This window comes from Triticum dicoccoides, chromosome 3B (assembly GCF_002162155.2).
Source record: "Triticum dicoccoides isolate Atlit2015 ecotype Zavitan chromosome 3B, WEW_v2.0, whole genome shotgun sequence".
Lineage (NCBI taxonomy): Eukaryota > Viridiplantae > Streptophyta > Magnoliopsida > Poales > Poaceae > Triticum > Triticum dicoccoides.
The window spans coordinates 849,677,692-849,685,702 of record NC_041385.1 but is presented as its reverse complement, the minus strand read 5'-3'; the positions used below and the strand labels follow the sequence as shown (position 1 = coordinate 849,685,702).

General features: G+C 43.2%; 1 pseudogene; it reads right to left on the bottom strand.

The window, feature by feature from the left end:
• Positions 1–7,060: 7,060 nt before the first annotated feature.
• LOC119283067 lies at positions 7,061–7,193 on the bottom strand (annotated as a pseudogene).
• Between the last annotated feature and the right edge of the window lie 818 nt (positions 7,194–8,011).

Genomic DNA, 8,011 nt, shown 5'->3' with positions numbered 1-8,011 from the left:
ATATATATATAGCATGCTGTCATTATGTCATGATACATAGTACCAAAATGCTAAATCTGTAGGAAAGCAGTTCCATTTTTTTACATTTGAATAGGGAAGGCCAAGGCAGGACTAACCAATGCAAGTATTGGAATACATATAGAAGTTGAAGAAAAGGAAGTACAAACACCTTTGTGTCCGCAGCTGGCAAACATGTCACTTTCCCATTACAAGCAGAGGCTATGACCCTTCAGGTTGCTGCAGGAATAATTTCCAAATTCAAATGCAAGCATGTTATTTTCTGATGCATAATCTGACCCTGAGAAAGGCAGTGTCAAGAGATGCTATTATTTCCCCTGGGCACTGAGAGACTAGAAACCAGCTAGCAAAATTCTTTGCTACATCAGCAAACATGTAGATACAAAATTTATCACATACCAAGGAAACTTAACTCTGTGGCTCACATTTGTGCTTCAGAAGTAAGTAGATTCGATAAGGTGTGGGCAAAAATATGGCATGTTGTAGCTTAGCACATACAAGTGATCAGTGTCTTATGCTTTCAAAGTTAGGCAATCTAGTGTTAACTGTTAAGCGTTGTCAAATCATGAATGTACAATGTGCTTGATAATGAATATAAGGCGCCGTTGGCGTCGCCTCTTGTCGAAAAAAACTCCAAATAGCTAATACATTAATTTACCAGACCGAAACTACCATCTTATTAGTTTCAATTGAAATACTGAACAAAATGATAGACAAATCTCAGAAATTAGTGAGGCACTATTGCGAGTATTAATGGATCTCAGTCTTGTGCCAACAACCACTTCATATTCTGGTACTTGAACAGATAGATTTTTTACCAAGAATTATATTAGGCAATATAAAGGTAGGTTTATTAATGGACCATTAATTTGTTGCCAGTCACATGTTGAACCATGTTTTTGAAAATAGGACACATCAACCAAAATTTTACAACTAAAATTATGATTTCACTCTGATTTAACTTGCCAATTTGTGGGACAGTGATGTGCTAAATAATGGTGTAACTTAAAAATACTTGAGATGTAGTTCAACATGTATTTCTAGCCACATCTTTTTGAAGCGTGGCAGAGTTGTGCGTGTCCTCCATCCACCGGAGGTTCAAACCATAATTTTTCATTTTTATAAGGTTGTAGGATCTCATACATACAAAACATATTGTATGATCTTCATATATAAAAAATGGTGTGGGGTCTCTAGGTCTTTCAGACATAATGTATACTTCATGTGGATTTATTGCTAAAAATGAAAGACAATGATATTATGCTGCATCTAAAAGAGAAGCTAGTAATGCATTGGCTTTGAAGTATAGACTTTATTTATGAAATAAGACTTAAATTATTCTTACATTGTCAACAGCGTGGTACCCCTTCTTTCTAGTCAGTATCTCTATGATTATTACACCAAGACTGTATATATCAAACTGGTACGTGATTACACTGTTACCAAATTCTGGTGCCAAATATCCCCTGTATCAAATATATATCCGTGTGATTGGTTAATGAGAAAGATACTACATACATTCTTAGTATAAAGCTTAGTGGGAATAAAGTTTGAACTTTGAAGTGCTTTGCAAATTTACAACATTCCGCCTATATATGTTCACAGTAATAACCCGGCTTTGCATTTCACCAAAGCACCTTGATAGACCAAAATCAGCAATTTTTGCAACCAAATTATCATCCAACAATATATTCGCAGGCTTTAGATCTAAGTGGACAATATTTTCTGATGAGGATAGTGTAATCCCTGACAAACTCCTTTAATAATACGATATCTGTCTCTCCACTGAAGTCTGCTAGATGTATATATCTACGAAGGGGAAACGAAGGGGAAAGGGTAAAGGAAGTTCAGTATTACGTGGAATACTTCAAGTCATTATGGTCGATTGTACAAAGAGTATACGACATCGTGAGTACTATTTGAATACTAAACCATACAATCTTTAACAGTGGAAATAAAGGTTAAAGAAAACCTGTACATGCTACATATTCCTATCAGTGATATAGTCATGCAGACTCCCTTTAGGAAGATACTCGAAGCAGAGCAACATTTGTTGTACATCCGCCATGACAAATTTTTTATCGTACTTCTCCATGCTCCCTTGTGTGTCAGAACAATATGCTAGCAACAGTACTACATTTCTGTGCTTCACCATCATGAGACATTGAACTTTTTGCTGGAACTCCTTCTCCTACATATACATATTGGACATCCTCTCACGACCACAGTCGTATTCTCAAGCATTCCCAGCAGTGTAGAGATGCGTTATGAGCAATGAGTCCAGCTTTCAGATGAACTTTCTTTGAGACCATGCCAGCAACAGTACTACATTTTTGTGCTTCACCATCATGAGACATTGAATTTTTTGCTGGAACTCCTTCTCCTACATATACATATTGGACATCCTCTTCACGACCATAGTCATATTCTCAAGCATTCCCAGCAGTGTAGAGATGAGTTATGAGCAATGAGTCCAGCTTTCAGATGAACTTTCTTTGAGACCATGCCAGCTCAAAGTTACTGTACCTTATAAACCACCGCAAATCCACCTCTGCCAATTTCCTCCTTATCAGAGAAATCCCCTGTAATTTCTTCCAGGAGCGACAGTGGCAGAGCCTTGGGCTCTGTTGTTTCATCACATAGCATGCACTCCAGGTCCCTTGGTGTAATACCACTAGAAAGACGATCCATTTGCAGTCGTATGCCACGGTACCCTGAAACAAGAACAACTGCATCATTTGTGAGGACTACTAGGCACCAATTAGTCAAGTTTTTGGCATAATCATTTTATTCAAATGGTCACCAGGGGAAAGGCTCCCCACCTGAATATAATTCAAAAGGCCATCATGTCATAAGATTGATCCAGTTTATAGGGAAAACCGGATCGAAAACCTTAACAATTTGACCCCGTTTATGAGGAAAACCGAGCCAAAAACCGTACAACATAGGGTAAAACAAGAAGAGAAACAAAAAGAGAGGACGCCCCAGACAAGGCGCGCCTGGTTACCAGACCAAGGACAAAACCACGAGAGGCACAAGTATATGAGGAGAGTCGTCAAGGGATCACAATACCAAGAATTCGCTAGCAGACTAACGCACCGCACCGGCATGTGTACCGAACACCACGGCGCAAAAGAGGAGCATCCTCACTCAACAAGTGACAAGCACGAACCTTGACTGGGAGCTCTGCCATGAAAACACGATTAGCAAATTGGGGAGGCATCTTGCGGCATCATTGAGCAAAGATGAACCTAGATAACGCCAAGAGCACGAAGCTCGCCGCACGACAACGGCAGCCATGGGATGTCTTGAGCATGCACAGTGATAGGGACGACACCGAAGAACACCACCATAAACAAGCGCATACCACCGTCGACCCATCCGGCCGCACCACCACCACCAACATCCCACAGCAAGCACCACCCGCACGTCACCCAAGCAGACCCCAAGATGATACATTCAAGAAGGGTCGCGACGCCAGCTGCACACTGTTTTTGTTGTGAGTCATATATACACAATGCACATTTTTTTTGCGAGAAACTTCGAATCTATTCATCTGCAATCATGGCAGTACAAACAATAATAGAAGTAATAAAAATTACAAGCATGCCCATGGACCACCTAGTGATGACTACAAGCATCGTTTTGGCTCCCAGGAGCATCTGCACTTGTGCTGAATAAAAAATCAAAACAAATACTAAAAAAAAATTCAAAAAATTCCAATTTTTTTGGCATGGTAGATAATTTGGTGCGTGATGTCCGGTCCAAATTCCAAATCATTTGGACATCTGAGTAGCTCTCGGCAAAAAAGACAAATTTGGGTCTGTTAAATAGTGTACTATTCATATACTGTTCTGACCCAATTTGTCTTTTTTTGCTGAGAGCTACTCAAATGTCCAAATGCTCTAAAATTTGGAGTGCGCCTCACGCACCAAATTATCTACCATGCACAAAAAGTTGGATTTTTTGAATTTGTTTGAATATTTTATGAATTATTTCTTGACCGGGTGCAGATGAGCCCGGGCTCAGAATTGGATATTCGGGTATGAGAACCCTTTTTCATCTAGTGTTCTTGCATATTAGGCCTGGTGCAATGCAAGATGGTGAGAGAAATAAATCAGTTTTTTTAAAGAACTGGTGCTTATTTGTAGAGGGTAGATGCTTAATTAGGCATCCCTCCCATAGAGATAAGCACCGGTGCTTAAAAATGGTTTAGTTTACTAAGCATCCATCTAAGCACCTTACATAGTAGAAGGCCTTCGTGTGTTGTGGTAGATTTTGTGGCAAAAACATATGCCAGCCCTGGAGCATACATAAATTTACATTTGCTATGCGAACTGAGCGTAGCGTAGGTGGTTAAGGTTCCTTGTGGTGGAACCAACCCACCAAGATTCAAGTCCTAGACTTAGTACTAGTTGTCGCATTTTTCTAGATTTATTTCATGTCTTTTGGCGATGTACATTCAGTGGGAGAAGATGTTCCCGTTGACTACAAAGGCGTCTGTGCCGAGTTCGTCAATCTCAAGATGTTATGTGGGCTCGTATCTTGGAGGTGCTCATAGGAATAGGGGTGCGTGTTTGCGTTAATATGGTTGAGTGTTTGTGCATGTATTGAGCACATGGGTCCGTACCGTGTTAAAAGAAACTTAGATTTGCTTTTGTTTTGCTCATTTTTGCTATGCGTTTTGTCAGAGTAATTGGTAATTCACTATTGTTGAATTTTCTATTTTTATTCTTTTCTTGTTTTATTTGTTTATTTGTATTCTCTCTATTTTATTTCAATTTCCTTTTGAATTTTTGTTAATATTTTATTTTATTCTTTGTATGCTTTCATTTTTCTTAACATCACCACAATTGTTGCATATTTTATTTTAGCTTTAGTTTACTTTATGTGCTTTGTGTAAAAAACATGTGAATATTTTTTTCGAGATACTCAACCTTTCATTGGGAAGTCATGAACCTTCTTTTCTAAATATAGTTAATTTTGTTTTGAAACACGGTTAAATGTGCATACTGATCCTTACAATCAGCTAGTTAAATATTAGGAGGAAGAAGCCACATGCTATCGTGACGGCCATCCTTCACGAGATACTCTACCGACGTAATCATCTCGTCATCATCAATAGCGTTCATCCTGTCTTCACCGCTAGATGAAGTGGTGAATTAGGAAGCAAAGTTTGCCCCGCTAGATGATTTGACAAATGAACACCCACGGATAACTTGTGTTTTATACGAAAGAGAATGTCCGAGCTCACTGTGGGATGGGTGGTACTTGGTACTATGTCGAGCTGGTTACAGAACCCTAGAGAAATACACATCACCTGTATTTGAACCAGTACTGGGTCGTTGAATGAGGGGATGTGTAGGGAAGCATGCACTTATAAATTAAAATGCATATCGAATTGATGGAAGCATGGTCATTGTCGTGCACAACATCGTACCGACTGGTTGTGAGCACTTTTGGACAGCATGCCGCGCACCATACGATCATGGTGTCGAATGTTATTTTATGAAAGAAACGGTGCAGCTTATTATAATGTCACATGTATCCCGCTCGTTTCTCTCACCCCAAGTACGTCGTTTGTATTGTGTTGTGTTAACAAAAATACAGTTGCTTTTGTTTTGCTCATTTTTGCTATGTATTTTGTCAGTGGAATTGCTATTTCACTATTATTTTTTATTTGATTTCTTTCATTTTTCTTCTCATCGCCTTTAATTCTTGCATATTTTATTTTAGTTCCGTTTACTTTATGTACTTTTTGTGTTAAAACATGTGGATATTTTCCGAAGATAGGTCGTGAACATTTTTTTTCTAAATATAGTAAATTTTGGTTTCAAATACAGTTAAACATGCGCACTGATCCTTACAATCAGCTAGTTGATTAAATATTAGGAGGAAGAAGCCACATGCTATCATGACGACCATCCTTCACGAGATACTCTACCGACGTGATCATCTCGTCATCATCAACGGCGTTCGTCCTGTCTTCCTTTTTGTGCTTAACGTTACTGTCATTGTTCGAGATCATCAAGAATACCGCATCACCATGGACTTCGGCATTTAGACTTCGGCGGCCATTTTTGTTTCTAGAGTAGTAGATGCGGTTTCTCTCTATATCACCGTGCATGTCTGCCGACACGTGCACCGCTTTAGAGAATGTTTGACCCAGAAATAAAGCGTGGTCGGCCAAGCACGTCACCTCCACCCATTTATAATTGTTACACGTCATCGCCCCTCCTTGGACGAGCTCATAGATCTTAAAGAAAGGCTCGTGGTGAAGATTCCACCAGGTAATCATGGCAATCAGAAGCCTACGGTTGAGATCAACGATGTAACCGGCATACTCTTTGCAACTACTCTCCCATCGTTGCCGTTGACCAGTGACCATTTCCAAGGCTATCCGGCTTTCGGCGATAACCACCGGAGCGCCATGCTTGTTCACGCCGATTTCAAACTTGACGAATTCCGCATCAAAGTGTGTGTGCGAGAGGCCATAGAGCTTGCCCTTGCAGAAGGCAATGTCTATGAATCCCTCCTCTCGACATCCATGTATCGTCCACCCACCGTCGGGGCAGCCAACCCTGCACAGCGCGATGCCGCAGTTCTCGGTCATGGCGGCCATGATGCATGTGTCCGAGGTAGGCAGCTCAGAGAAGACAATCTTTGAGACGACGACCGGGCCGTGGGTATCACCGCGGCCATGGTCGCGGCGCGGGCAGGTGATCCTGCGCTGCTTCTCCGAGAGCGCGACCTCAGCACATATGAAGAGGTTCACGATCCGGAGCGGCGCTGGCTGGGACGAGACGACCCAGCCGCCATCGTAGCCGCCGACGAGGCGCGCTTCGTTTGTTGGGTCGTTCAAAGGCCATAATGCCAGCTGCGCGTCGGATGCACTGTATTGATAAAGCGAGACGCCCACCATGCGCTGTGTCCGGCGCGGTACGCCGGCAGCCCAATCTTCGGTCCACCGCCCCTTGAGAGACGAGGGACCAGATGCCGCATCCCGATTCCCGTTGAGGGTGGTTGGGAGCGTGTTTTGGCGTGACGCCCAGGCAGGCGTGCCCTCGGCCGAGTGGCCTCGGGCGCAACTTGCGTTCAAAGACTCGATGGTTCGCGGGATTCTGCAATTCACACCAGGTATCGCATTTCGCTACGTTCTTCATCGATGCGAGAGCTCCCGACGGCCCCGCGCGGAACCTCGAATCGCATCGCGGCCCCGTCCTGTGGGCAATGCACGTGCCTGATCTTATAGCTGGCGTCGCGCGGCGAGTGTAGCAGCCACGGCAGGACGGGCACCCGTGGCTCCACGGCGATGGCGGTGCGCCACGAGCTGCAGACGGAGGCGAAGCACGCGCGGCTGCTGGGGTGGTCTGCCAGAAAGCGGTAGATGACGACGAGGAGGTCATCGGGGAGCATTGAGAACGGCGGGCAACGCCGCCGCCGCACCGTCGTGGAATTGGATGCGCCCGTCCGCCGCAGGCGGTTCGTTCCCCGCTCGTCGCCGGAGGTGGCCATCCGCGTCGGCATCTCGCCAGCCAGCGCTCTATCGATCACGAGGAACTAAACGCGTTAAGACTAGCTAGGGATATATATATATATATTACAGTATGTATTACGATCGAGAGGTACGCTCGAGTCGGGATCAAATTGGATTGTAAACGGTTACGGCTTCCGACCATAACAAATACGAGTTGTGATCAAATTGGATTGTAAACGTACGTAATACTAGCAAAAGAGCCCATGCGATGCAACGGGACAGAAAAAATACGCGCTCTTAACCCAATGACCACGACTCGAGACCCTGATAGGTAGACGTTCTTTATTTAAAATGGCATCACATTTGTGTTCCCGACGGTGGTCTCACTGCTCACACAACGAAAATGCATTTGAATGTGGTCAGTCGTAAGGCGTCTCTCTCTCTCTCACACACACACACGCGCGCTCGCACGCACACAATCACTCAGAATAAGATGAGAAAAGTGTTGTTTTTTCC